The sequence below is a fragment of the Diadema setosum genome, chromosome 14, assembly GCF_964275005.1.
Source record: "Diadema setosum chromosome 14, eeDiaSeto1, whole genome shotgun sequence".
Classification (NCBI taxonomy): Eukaryota; Metazoa; Echinodermata; class Echinoidea; order Diadematoida; family Diadematidae; genus Diadema; species Diadema setosum.
In genome coordinates this window covers 30,508,243-30,522,099 of record NC_092698.1, presented here as the reverse complement: position 1 = coordinate 30,522,099, position 13,857 = coordinate 30,508,243, and the positions used below count along the sequence as shown (strand labels likewise).

Here is a 13,857-nt window from a genome sequence, read left to right as displayed (position 1 = left end):
GCCGGTGCTGCGTTGGGAATCCTCATACAGCACAATATTGACATCTTCCTACACTTTCCGAACAATTTCTCAACGCTAATGAGAGTTATGAGTATCTATTTCACCATCAATGCCAAGCGTAACAGAATAATCCCACGCAACTTCTTTTTTTTTTTTTTTTTTTTTTTTGCTCTCATTTACTCCAGATTTTTTTCTTTTCAATAATGCATATCAGAATGAAACAGCTCCTTCATAATTGGAATGACTGTGCAATTTAAAGACCGCCAACCTCGGTTTGAGATTGTAAAGTTTGTCGTTCAAAAAAAGAAAAAAAAAAAGGTAATCATAAGAGCTGCGATTTACGTCAATGTTATCATCGCAGGCTTCTCGTCATAGTCACATGTTTCAAGTCCAAGTCCCAGCTTAGCTGCAGCTCCCTTTGAACCATATTAACCCATTACCAACATCGCTTTGTATGAAAAGTAGTCCCTGAATCACGGCGACTTTGCGAGGGATTAACCGAAGAATAACAGCTGCTCATCAAGAAGAGTGGAGGTGAGACGAGATTGGAGGAAATGTGTTAGAAAAGAAGAGGAAATTGAAAAATTAGAAGGAAAGGTTGTCTGCAAAACCGTTTATTTTGTCTACTCTTTTATGCGCTTAAAGAGCTGAAATTCAGCTGTTAACACCCCTACACACTCTATACCCCAAGCACACGCTTTGTCATGTTTAACGTCATTTCAATTGACTATCGAACGTTGTTCTCTGCTGTGCATGTATGATACTGCCACATTGACGGTACATCAAAAACCATTTCGATGGCCTATAATAAATACTCTCATCGTTTAGTGCCGATCTCGTATTCGACACTTGACATGTCATCTGCAACCACTAAGGACATAATAAGGAACTGTCGCGCCTGAATTTGTCACGCGAACAAAAGTATTATAGCAAGTTGAGCAGGCACTGCTATAACGTAAAACTAAGGAAAAAGCGTTCCATGTGAGCAACAACTTATAGACGCTATCTTCAGAATGGAAAGTCACTTGAAGCGAAGTTCAACCGAGGTCATCATCAGAAAGATTGGTGAACAGAAGGTTAAAAAGTGACATCGTTATAATGATGCACTTTGAAACTCCCCATTCCCTGCCAGTAAAAGGAGGGATAAAGATTTTGATATCCCCCTCCCCCACACACACATTATGAACCCTGGTTCAAATGACAAATAGCATGCATCCTGTATACTAACACTATATTCACTGGAAGTATTCGCCTACCGATATGTGAGAACACAGCTCACATGATTTTGACACCGGTAGAAACGCTGGCCAACATTTTAATCACCCATCTTTGCATCCCATTGTTGCTATGTGGCGTTGCTACGCGGTACACCTACACAAATCCCGAAATTAGCTCAAGTGGATTAGGTAGTAAATTAGCGTATTCGGTTTTTACAGCTCACACCGAAGGATTTTTTTTTTTCTTTAAAAGGCTTGGCCTGTTATTATAGTTTACGCATGTTGGCTCTTTATCATCATGTGAATCTTGAGAGTGATGATGACTGTATTTGGCGGTGGTGTGTGTGTGTGTGGGGGGGGGGGGGTAGGGGAAGGGAGTTGTTAGTTGATCCGTAACATTGATTAGCGGTCATGTATAGTGGTTTTTTTTTTCCTTAATTGAATTCAATTCAAGTTTATTTCACATCTTTAAAAAGAAATACAGCATAAAGAAAAAAAAAAGAAAAGGTACGACATATGGATCACATATCGTATTTGACGTAAACAAACATAAAACTTAAACATAAATGAAACACAATGCAAAGTAGCACTACACAAAAAAATACAGGGAAATAATGTCAGATGACATCATAATTGTCTGGCACACACACAAAGCGCAGCAGATGTGGGGGATTAGCAAAAGCCATTGACCTACCAAGGCTAATCCTTTTTTATTGCTTTTGTTTCATTCTGCTGTAAACATTAACAAATACAGCAAGCTAAAGAGTCACAACAACAACAACAACAATAACAAGTAATACACGTACGAACAACATACAATAAGCTTATATGTATATAAACTTACAATATATTGCATATCACTCTTTCTGTATAATAAATATACACTTCCTTTTAAAATCATCTAAAATGGAACACTGTCTAAACATTATCTAACATACTATTCCAAATTACGGGACCTTTTATAAGAAATCACTGTTCTCGAAAAATTATATCTATAAAAAGGAGTATATATTCTATGAGAATATCTGGTTACATACATACATCAGAATTATATATATGAAATAATCGTTAAAATATCATGTAATAACTCTTTGGTGAGAGAATTCATCAATGAAGCAGTCTGAAATTTGTTGATACTACATGAATATCAAATAAGTGCAGCTTTAAAAACAATTCTTCAGTATGTAACAAATGATGTAATACGCGATACGCAATACTTACCTTTTTAGATAAAGTTTCAAAAGCTACTGATCAATTTCATCATACAATCGGCGTTTTCCTGGACTACTCCAAGGCCTTTGATACCATTGACCACAATATACTTTTTTAAAAAAAATAAATTATCACATTATGGTATCCGAGGAAAGGCCTTGGAGTGGTTCAGGAGTTACCTTTCTAACCGTAAGCCATTTGTTTATGTTAATGGACATACATCTGTCATGCAAAATGTTAATTGTGGAGTGCCTCAAGGAAGTTTGCTTGGACCTCTTTTATTTATCCTTTACATTAACGACATGCCGAATTCATCAAGTATTCTTTCCTTTCTATTATTTGCTGATGATTCTAACGGTTTTTTTTTTGTCACATTCTGATCCTAATATGTTAATTGATGTTTTAAATGTTGAATTGGATAAATTACTTCAATGGATAAGAGCAAATAAATTGTCCATAAATATTAAAAAAAAAAACTAAATGTATGATTTTCAGTAACTCTTTAGAAAATGTACCTAGGAATGTATATCTGAATGACACAGTTATCGAAGAAGTTTCTTCAATCAAATTCTTAGGTTTGATTATTGACCGTAAACTTACTTGGAATTTACATATTGATTCCATAAGCCGTGTTATTTCAAGAAATATAGGTGTTATAAATAAAGTTAAATTTTGTTTACCCACAAATGTTCTTTTAATGTTATATTCATCTCTGATTTTACCTTATTTGAATTATGGTATACTCGCCTGGGGAAACACACATTCTTCTCATTTGGAAAGACTACTTTTGTTACAGAAAAAAGCTCTTCGCATTATTTGCAATGAATCGTGGGGAAGTCATACTGATGTGTTATTTCATGAAAACAAAATCTTAAAAGTTAAGGATTTGTATTTTTTACACCTAGGACAATTCATGTACAAACTTACCAATAATTCTCTCCCATTTTTGTTTGAGTCCATGTTCACTAAAAATAGATCTGTTCATTTTAATCCTACCCGGCAATCCAATTCATTTCATTTGCCATTAACTAGGACTATGTTTGCTAAATCTATGTTTTCTTTTACTGGCCCCAAATTTTGGAACAATCTCGATATTAGTATGAAACAAGTCCTAAGTTTAAACACATTCACATTTAAACTGAAGAAGTTGTTCATAAATTGTTATATAGTTGAATGAGTTATATTTTAATTAGCCTTAATTTTGAGCTCTCTTTTATATTCGTTATACTCATTCTTTTCTTTTATCTATTCCTTTCCTACATTATGTACATATACCTCGGTGATCCACCGCGCAATGTGCCTCGCGTGTGCTGGTATAGACCTTTCATCTCTTCTCCTTTCTCGCCTTTCCCTATCCTCTTGTCTCTTTCTGTTTCTTCTTTCAAAATAATTTCCTCGTTTCCTCTTTTTCCTTTACTGTGTTTTGTTTTTCTCTCTCTATCTTTCTCTCTACAAGAGAGGTTGCTTGTGTTTGTTTGTCCGTCTGTTTGTTTGTTTGTTTGTTTATATGTATAGGTCTGTATGTGTTGTACACCTTTTATATTATGTCTAGCTAATTGCTTTTTGATGTTATTTAGTCTTTTTGTCTACGAGGAGACTGCAAAATACAAGCTTAGCTTTTTAGCATGTCTCCTCCATTTCCTGCAACTTTAGTTTCAATTCAATTTTCATTGTTTACTTTGCTTTTGTGATGCGTAGTATTGTCAACTTCACGTATTTTTCTTTGTTACTACATTGCATTGATGTTGTGTTATTTTGTGTATGAAAATGTTGTTGGAAATGAAATAAATGAAATGAAATGAAAAAAAAATGAAATGATGTGAAGTTTAAAAAGTTTCTGCAGTAAATATATTGCATAATTACCCCATACAATATTACAATATGATAAACGAGATGAAATCATACTATCATATATATATATTTACTGATATTTTCAATGGTAATAAATGTTTCACATTATTCAATATCAAATTATTTCTTTTATATTTTAAAAGAAATATGATCAATAATTATGGTCTTTCTAACTTTAACATTCATCAATATTAACACCCCAAAATCCAATACATCTTTCAATCTCAGCATCATTAATATATAATATTTATTGAATTTGCATCAATATTTACATTCCGCATTCCGAGACTTCAAAAAAATCACATAATTTGTCTTTACATAATTCATCTGCACTTTGTTAGCTAGAAAACATGATTGCACTTTTCCCATTTCAGTATTGACAAGCTGATTAGACACTGCAACATTTTTCCAGGTAAAAACAGGCTGGTGACATCAGCAAATAAAATTACAGATAGAATATCACTTACAAATCATTGATATACATTAAAAACAATAGTGGTCCAAAACTTGAAACTTGAACGCCAACAGATATATCTCTAAATTGTGAACTAACATTATCTATACAAAACAATACAAAATATTGCTTTTTATCACTTAGATAAATCTGAAACCATTTCATCATTGTACCCAGTATACCATAAAAACTATGTCATCAAGTAAAATAAAATGAACAATGCCATCAAAAGCTTTTGATAACTAAAAAAAAAATCCAACTATTATTAATTTATGTTCAAAAGTTTATCTACAAAATATTTTTTTTATTTTTCTTTCATATACTATTTTTCTAATATTTCTCTAGAAATCAATGAAGTAGAGACAGGTCTCCGATTATTTACAGATGTTTTATTGCCATTCTTAAAAACTGGTATCACTTTGGATATTTAATGCACTTTGAAACTGCCCTGTTCAATAGAAGTATTGAAAATATTGTACTGAGGAACACAATTACATCAATACAAATCATTACTACTTTTGTGTAAAATCCATCATACCCTGCCGATTTATTTACATCAAATTTTGGAACTACATCTAAAACATCTGAAATTATTATAGGACTCAAAAGACAACGAATCACTAACCTTCCAACGCAAGTATATATTTCAAAGGAATCATTTTCAGATCTGCATAAATTTGTATTATGTGAATCTCTTTTCCAATTTTACTAAAAACAAAAATAATTAAACACATTCCTTGTTTCTTTTTTTACCTGTGATAAACTTACCCTCAAACTCAGTTTCATTTAATGCTACTTTCTCTTTTTTTTTTTCTTATGTAATATTTCATCTATGACTATCCAAGTGGTTTTCGCATCATTCAGAGCAAGGCATGTTTAAATTTGATATCATATTAGCTTCGTTTTGCTGTCTAATCATACTGTTTACTTTATTTCTATTCTGTTAATACAGTTTTCTTCAACTACAATTGGGTTTCTTGAATGTTTCCTAAACAAGACATATTTTCGTTTACACATTTTTTTTTTTATTTCTGCAGTTAACCATGGTTTTACATGTATATTTTTCCTTTTGTACAGGCGTCATCTCCACTAACACCGAGCTTTCACCCGACAGCAAGTGTTGGCTCTAATCCTTATAGCATGCAGCGGGTACTGCTTTATTATTCAAATTCATGAAATTCTTCCGTCGAGATGTTTTTCATTGCAACTGATTGACAAATTGCCCTACATCGACGTAAATAAGCACTGAATTGATCAGCGTTTTAGTATATAGTAGCCATGATAAAAAATCATGGGCGTACATACTCGAGCAGGATTCGAACCTACGACCTCCTGATCACCAGACAGGCGTCATCTCCACTAGACCATCTCGACGGAAGAATTTTGTGAATTTGAACATGAAATACATTTTACAAGGTGATACATTTATCAATTCCTGTATTCATTCGTTCATTTCTTTTTCTATTCAACTATCAAACAATTTGAAAGGACAAATCACTATGTATGATGCAAATCATAGATAAAAAATGTAACGAAAAAAGAACAATACACAAGAGTGTGTGGTTAGCGTTATAATAATCAATTGCTTCAAACTCACCCTTAGCTGAAGCATTATTTTGATGATTGTCATATGTTGAAAATGTTAAAATACTTGCATATGTTTATTGTGTTGTAAATTGTGTGTGTTTAGAATGATGAAACAGTATAATCTTCCAATGCCTGATCTTATACAAATTCAAATTGGCTATATTTTGCCCAATTTTTTAATATTGTGAACCGGTTTTTGATAGTGGACTTACTTTGATACAGGTAGAAAGTTTAGAGGGAACGGGGGAAAATGTGTGTGAAATATTTCTTGGTAGAAATTGCATTGATTAGGAAAATGTTCTTATACAGTGTAAATCGTAACTTAGAAAACTTATATATCCGCAGTATGTGTATTCCGTTTCATGTAGTTTGCCAAATCTTAATCAAATCACTCACAATATACAGCTTGATTACCAAAAAAGAAAAATAATTTTATATCCTTAAGGCATGTGCCAAATGTCTATTCCTTTTGTATTTACTAATTTTATTTACTTATATATATTTATACATATATCTATGTATTCTTACTGTAATCTTAAAGGACAAATTCACCTTTATAGACATGTGGGTTGAGTGAATGCAGCAATATTACTAATACACATCAGTGAGAGTTTGAGGAAAATCGGACAATCCGTTCAAAAGTTATGAATTTTTGAAGTTTCTGCTCAGTCACGGCTGGATAAAAAGACTAGTATAGCTTGTGATGTCACATGTGTACAACGATATAAAGAAAGAATAAAGAAAATTCAACATATTTCCATTTTTCTAACAAAACAAAAGAACACTTCACTTCTCTCTTTCAGAAGGCAACGGAAATAATATTACCCTTAACATATGTCAGTAACCAGTCGAAGAAATGTGCACTTTATCAAAAAAGTAAAGTTTTGTGAAATTCTCTTTTTATTTTCCTTATATCGTTGTACGCATGTGACATCATACACTGTAGAAGTCTTCTCATCCAGCAGTGACTGCGCAGATACTTTAAAAATTCATAATTTTGAACTGATTACCTGATTCTCCTCAAACTTTCACTGATGTGTTCTACTAATATTGCTGCATTCTCTCAATCCTTATTTACATGAAGGTGGACTTCCCCTTTGACATTAATTAATAATTAATTTAACATTAATTCATCTACTAATATTATATACTAATTTCATATATGTACTCAGCAAAAAAAAACCAAATAAATAAATACTTTTTGCAGTGCATATTTTACATAAACTCTTTGTGTTATATACCATATTAAAGGTTATTTAATTGGCTGTCAACCTGGTAGGTTAATGCAAAGGGAATTTTTTTATGCATGAGTGAAGAAATTGTTTTTTTTTTTGTTTGAAAAGATTTTATTTTCTGCATTTCATATTTTCTTTCAGAATAACAAAAATAACAAAGGCAGGTTCAATTACACAAATACAATTCTGAAAATTATTGACATATTACATAGTAAGTCATATTTTGTATGTAAAGACAAATGAAACGTTAAATAACATACAAAATGTTTATATGGCCAATAATGACTTAATTGACAGTACAATATATAATATATACATATGATGCAGAGGGCCGCCGTTATAAGCCGTGCTTGAACAGACGGACAGCCAGAGTTAAATTACCATTTTTTATTGTAGTACTTGAACACTAATACAGATGGGCCATGTTAAAGTGCGTGTAAATCCAGTTTTATACAATTACTTGGTAAACAGGAGTGGTGCCTGTGAGTGCGTGTGCAGGTGATGCAGCGCGAAAGTGTTGATGGTCAGCACTTCTAAGAAAATGATTGGATATGTTATAATATGGGCGAAGGGTCAAGCAGCAAAGTAAAAGAAAAGGAAAAGGGGGTGGACCAAATATTGCCTTGTTGTTGAGTATAAGAGGTACATGTTTAATGATTACTGTACCGTATGATATTGTGCCAAGAAATATTTCTTTGTATTTGCATTAAAGGAATAGAGAGATGTGCACTGTTTTATGTGGAGAGGGAGTGAATTCCAAATATCAGGCCCGTTATGCCGAATTGATTTTTGAGCTAATAGGAGTTTAGGGTTATTCAAATGGAAATCATTACGATGGCGCGTGGGGTAAGCATGGACATCCCTGTTAAGGGAAAATTCGTTTTTGCCTTCCAAGGCACAAAAGTAAAAATTGCATAATTTCACATGTAGTGATTCATTTGCAAATGCCCTTCAAGATAGCAATGATAACAAAAGACAAATTTAACGCAAAGTTTTCGTTGCTTTGTATCTTGTTAATCCTCAACAAAAACACAGTGGGAAACTAAAGAAGGAAATAAGAATTTTCTGCCAACTGATATTCAAATATCATACAGAGTAAAATACAAAGGTGATAAAATGGACTTCATGAAATGGAATTCATGAGAGAAATTCAAGAACTAGCTATAATTTTCAATGTGCTTAATTAGAAACAACATTTGAAATTTCCTCCATTTTTTTTAATATTGCTTTTTTTCCAATGTCATTTGAATTTGGATTTGACAGATTATTCTTCATTTTCTCCATTTTTTGCCTTTCTTTATCTTTGAAGGCTACAAAGACATTATACAGGTCAATGGGTAAATTTCCGCATTAATTTGTGTTTACTATTATGTTAGATTTGTCTTTTGTTCTCATCGTTATATGGAAGGAGAGATACGCATGAATGAGAAATTTGATAGCCAATTGAACTGCCTTTAACGTGGTATATAAAACATTAATGTTTAGCTTAATATTTTATGAGAAATATGAGCTTTAAAAAAGTGTTTACTTTCTTCTTCTTTTTTTTTTGCTGAGTGTATACATCATCACTGTAATTTTACAGATTATTTAACAATGATCTTGTTTTTATGTATTTTCACATTGTAACATGATAATTTCATCTCTTGTGCTGTTAATGATTCTTTGTTCTTCTTATATGAAATTAACCCCAACTATGAAGAAGTAGGAACATTATAATGATGACGAACTTGAAGAACAGAATGATGTAGAAATTTGCGAAAATTCTATAGAAAATTAGGAATAACACAAAAGGTAGAAGAAAAGAAATCGAATACAATAAATAATAAAGAGGCATGGAGAGGCCAGGGATGGAAAGGAGGAAGAGGAATGAGCTATAACAGAGTTAGAAGGATGAGGAAGGAGATTCTTTCTTTATTGTAATTTTACCCCCTTGGGGGTGGGCCGATCCCGGAGGTACTGCAATACCGGGCCAACCCGTGGCCAGGATGGAGCAAGCCCCTATTCCATGGCCTAGGTTCAAAAATCAGTTTAATATACAAGCGACTCGGTGAGTCGCGTTTCAGATATTAAGCTGAAAAGAACAGATACTACACATGATCTTAGCCAAAAGGCCGAGAAGCGATAACGAGTTATGATTATGATTTATATAGATACAGAATGCCAAACATTCAAGTCACAATTACAAACTTGTGGTATTACCAGTTTCTCAGTCGAATATCATTAAATCTCGAGAAAATATCAGTAAATAAACACCATAACCCGTAACCGAAATCATACGAAGAGTCATTTGCATTGCTCTATATTCGCATTCATCGAAAGGTTTTCAATATTTTGAGTAAAAATCATGTCAAAATCGCTGAAACGCGCCGGTACAAATGCCCAACTTGTGTGTGCAGCCTTGCTGCACGCAACGAGCCAAAGCACTGTAGGTCTACACTTTACACGTAGATCTACACACACACACACACACACACACACACACACACACACACACACACATTATTTCATATGCAAATGAGAAATGCGGATATATTATTACCCTTTGTACTGCTCGACAAGCAGCCGCATGCATGACGCACACGTGGCCGCACAGCTCTTACTTATACATGCGTGTCAATCCGTATGTAGCTTGTGTGCGTGCGATCCGGCTCAATTCATATAGTATTTCGAACATTTTTTTTTTTTTTTTTTTTTTTTTTTTACGCAGTAAACACTAGTTAAATACTACACGTACTACAGAGAGTGATTTCAAGTTTGGTGCTAGCTCAGCACCATAGCACCGGCGATGAAACCGAACTTGAAGTCAGTATGTGTAGGGAGGTTGACCTCAAAATTATGACGTATTTCCGGTTGCTGGTGGTGGGCTCGGTGTTGAATGTCGTAAGCTGAACCAAGCTTTTTTATGCATGAGTGAACACATTCGTTTATGCCTTCCAAGGCACAGAAGTAAAAATTGCATAATTTCACATGTAGTGATTCATTTGCAAATACCCTTCAAGATAGCAATGATAACAAAAAAAAAAAACAATTTTAATGCAATGAGAGACATGACTTAATATATAGCAAAAGTTTTCGTTCCCTTGTATCCTTTTAATACCTCAAAGAAAAACACAGTGGGAAATTAAAAAAGGAAATAAGAATTTTCTGTCAACTAAAATTCAAATATCATACAGAGTAAAATGCAAAGGTGGTAAAATGGACAGTTTTTTTTTTATTTCATTCTTTTGGATTAGGGAATTAAGAATTCATGAGACAAATTCAAGAACTAGTTATAACTTTCAATGTCCTTAATTAGAAACATCATTTGAAATTTCTACCATTTTTGTTAATATTGCTTTTTTCCAATGTCATTTGAATTTGGATTTGACAGATTATTTTTCATTTTCTCCAACATTTTTTGCCTTTCTTTATCTTTGAAGGCTACAAAGACATTATACAAGTCAATGGGTAAATTTCGGTATTAATTTGTGTTTACTATTATGTTAGATTTGTCTTTTGTTCTCATCGTTATATGGAAGGGCAGATACGCATGAATGAGACATTTTCAATTTTTGCAATTTTTCTTTTGTGCCTTTGAAGAGAAAAACATACGTTCACTCATGCGTAAAGTTTCCCTTTTCACACGTACCAGGTTGATAGCCAATTGAACTGCCTTTAACGTGGTATATAAAACATAAATGTTTAGCTTAATATTCTATGAGAAATATGAGCTTTAAAAAGTGTTTACTTTCTTCTTCTTCTTTTTTTTTTTTTTTTTTTTTGCTGAGTGTATACATCATCACTGTAATTTTACAGATTTAACAATGATCTTGTTTTTATGTATTTTCACATTGTAACATGATAATTTCATCGCTTGTGCTGTTAATGATTCGTTGTTCCTCTTATAGGAAATTAACCCCAACTATGAAGAAGTAGGAACATTATAATGATGACGAACTTGAAGAACAGATGTTGAAATTTGCGAAATTCTATAAAGAATGAGGTGTAACACAAAAGGTAGAAGAAAAGAAATCGAATACAATGAATAAGAAAAGAGGCATAGAGAGGCCGGGGATGGAAAGGAAAAGAGGAATGAGCTATAACAAAGTTAGGAGGATGAGGACGGAGATTCTTTCTTTATTGTAATTTTACCCCCTTAGGGGTGGGCCGATCCCGGAGGTACTGCAATACCGGGCCAACCCGTGGCCAGGATGGAGCAAGCCCCTATTCCATGGCCTAGGTTCAAAAATCAGTTTAATATACAAGCGACTCGGTGAGTCGCGTTTCAGATATTAAGCTGAAAAGAACAGATACTACACATGATCTTAGCCAAAAGGCCGAGAAGCGATAACGATTTATGATCATGATTTATATAGATACAGAATGCCAAACATTCAAGACACAATTAGAAACTTGTGGTATTACCAGTTTCTCAGTCAAATATCATTAAATCTCAAGAAAATATCAGTAAATAAACACCATAACCCGCAACCGAAATCATACGAAGAGTCATTTGCATTGCTCTATATTCGCATTCATCGAAAGGTTTTCAATATTTTGAGTAAATATCATGTCAAAATCGCTGAAACGCGCCGGTACAAATGCCCAACTTGTGTGTGCAGCCTTGCTGCACGCAACGAGCCAAAGCACTGTAGGTCTACACTTCACACGTAGATCTACACACACACACACACACATTATTTCATATGCAAATGAGAAATGCGGATATATTATTACCCTTTGTACTGCTCGACAAGCAGCCGCATGCATGACGCACACGTGGCCGCACAGCTCTCACTTATACATGCGTGTCAATCCGTATGTAGCTTGTGTGCGTGCGATCCGGCTCAATTCATATAGTATTTCGAACATTTTTTTTTTTTTTTTTTTTTTTTACGCAGTAAACACTAGTTAAATACTACACGTACTACAGAGAGTGATTTCAAGTTTGGTGCTAGCTCAGCACCATAGCACCGGCGATGAAACCGAACTTGAAGTCAGTATGTGTAGGGAGGTTGACCTCAAAATTATGACGTATTTCCGGTTGCTGGTGGTGGGCTCGGTGTTGAATGTCGTAAGCTGAACCGAGCTTTTTTATGCATGAGTGAACACATTCGTTTATGCCTTCCAAGGCACAGAAGTAAAAATTGCATAATTTCACATGTAGTGATTCATTTGCAAATACCCTTCAAGATAGCAATGATAACAAACAAAAAAACAATTTTAATGCAATGAGAGACATGACTTAATATATAGCAAAAGTTTTCGTTCCCTTGTATCCTTTTAATACCTCAAAGAAAAACACAGTGGGAAATTAAAAAAGGAAATAAGAATTTTCTGTCAACTAAAATTCAAATATCATACAGAGTAAAATGCAAAGGTGGTAAAATGGACAGTTTTTTTTATTTCATTCTTTTGGATTAGGGAATTAAGAATTCATGAGACAAATTCAAGAACTAGTTATAACTTTCAATGTCCTTAATTAGAAACATCATTTGAAATTTCTACCATTTTTGTTAATATTGCTTTTTTCCAATGTCATTTGAATTTGGATTTGACAGATTATTTTTCATTTTCTCCAACATTTTTTGCCTTTCTTTATCTTTGAAGGCTACAAAGACATTATACAAGTCAATGGGTAAATTTCCGTATTAATTTGTGTTTACTATTATGTTAGATTTGTCTTTTGTTCTCATCGTTATATGGAAGGGCAGATACGCATGAATGAGACATTTTCAATTTTTGCAATTTTTCTTTTGTGCCTTTGAAGAGAAAAACATACGTTCACTCATGCGTAAAGTTTCCCTTTTCACACGTACCAGGTTGATAGCCAATTGAACTGCCTTTAACGTGGTATATAAAACATTAATGTTTAGCTTAATATTCTATGAGAAATATGAGCTTTTAAAAAGTGTTTACTTTCTTCTTCTTTTTTTTTTTTTTGCTGAGTGTATACATCATCACTGTAACTTTTACAGATTATTTAACAATGATATTGTTTTTATGTATTTTCACATTGTAAACATGATAATTTCATCTCTTGTGCTGTTAATGATTCATTATTCTTCTTGTATGAAATTAACCTCAACTATGAAGAAGTAAGAACATTATTATGATGACGAACTTGAAGAACAGATGCAGAAATTTGCGAAATTCTATAGAAAATGAGGAATAACACAAAAGGTGGAAGAAAAGAAATCGAATACAATGATTAATAAAGAGGCATGGAGAGGCCGGGGATGGAAAGGAAAAGAGGAATGAGCTATAACAAAGTTAGGAGGATGAGGACGGAGATTCTTTCTTTATTGTAATTTTACCCCCT

At 33.3% G+C, this 13,857-nt stretch overlaps 2 non-coding genes across 2 annotated transcripts; both read right to left on the bottom strand.

Moving 5' to 3' along the window:
* Positions 1-9,487: 9,487 nt before the first annotated feature.
* On the bottom strand, positions 9,488-9,679 carry LOC140238396 (U2 spliceosomal RNA). The gene has a single exon (XR_011901905.1). It is a non-coding gene; the product is annotated as a U2 spliceosomal RNA (small nuclear RNA).
* A 2,013-nt stretch (positions 9,680-11,692) lies between these two features.
* Positions 11,693-11,884, bottom strand: LOC140238391 (U2 spliceosomal RNA). Its single transcript, XR_011901901.1, has one exon. It is a non-coding gene; the product is annotated as a U2 spliceosomal RNA (small nuclear RNA).
* Between the last annotated feature and the right edge of the window lie 1,973 nt (positions 11,885-13,857).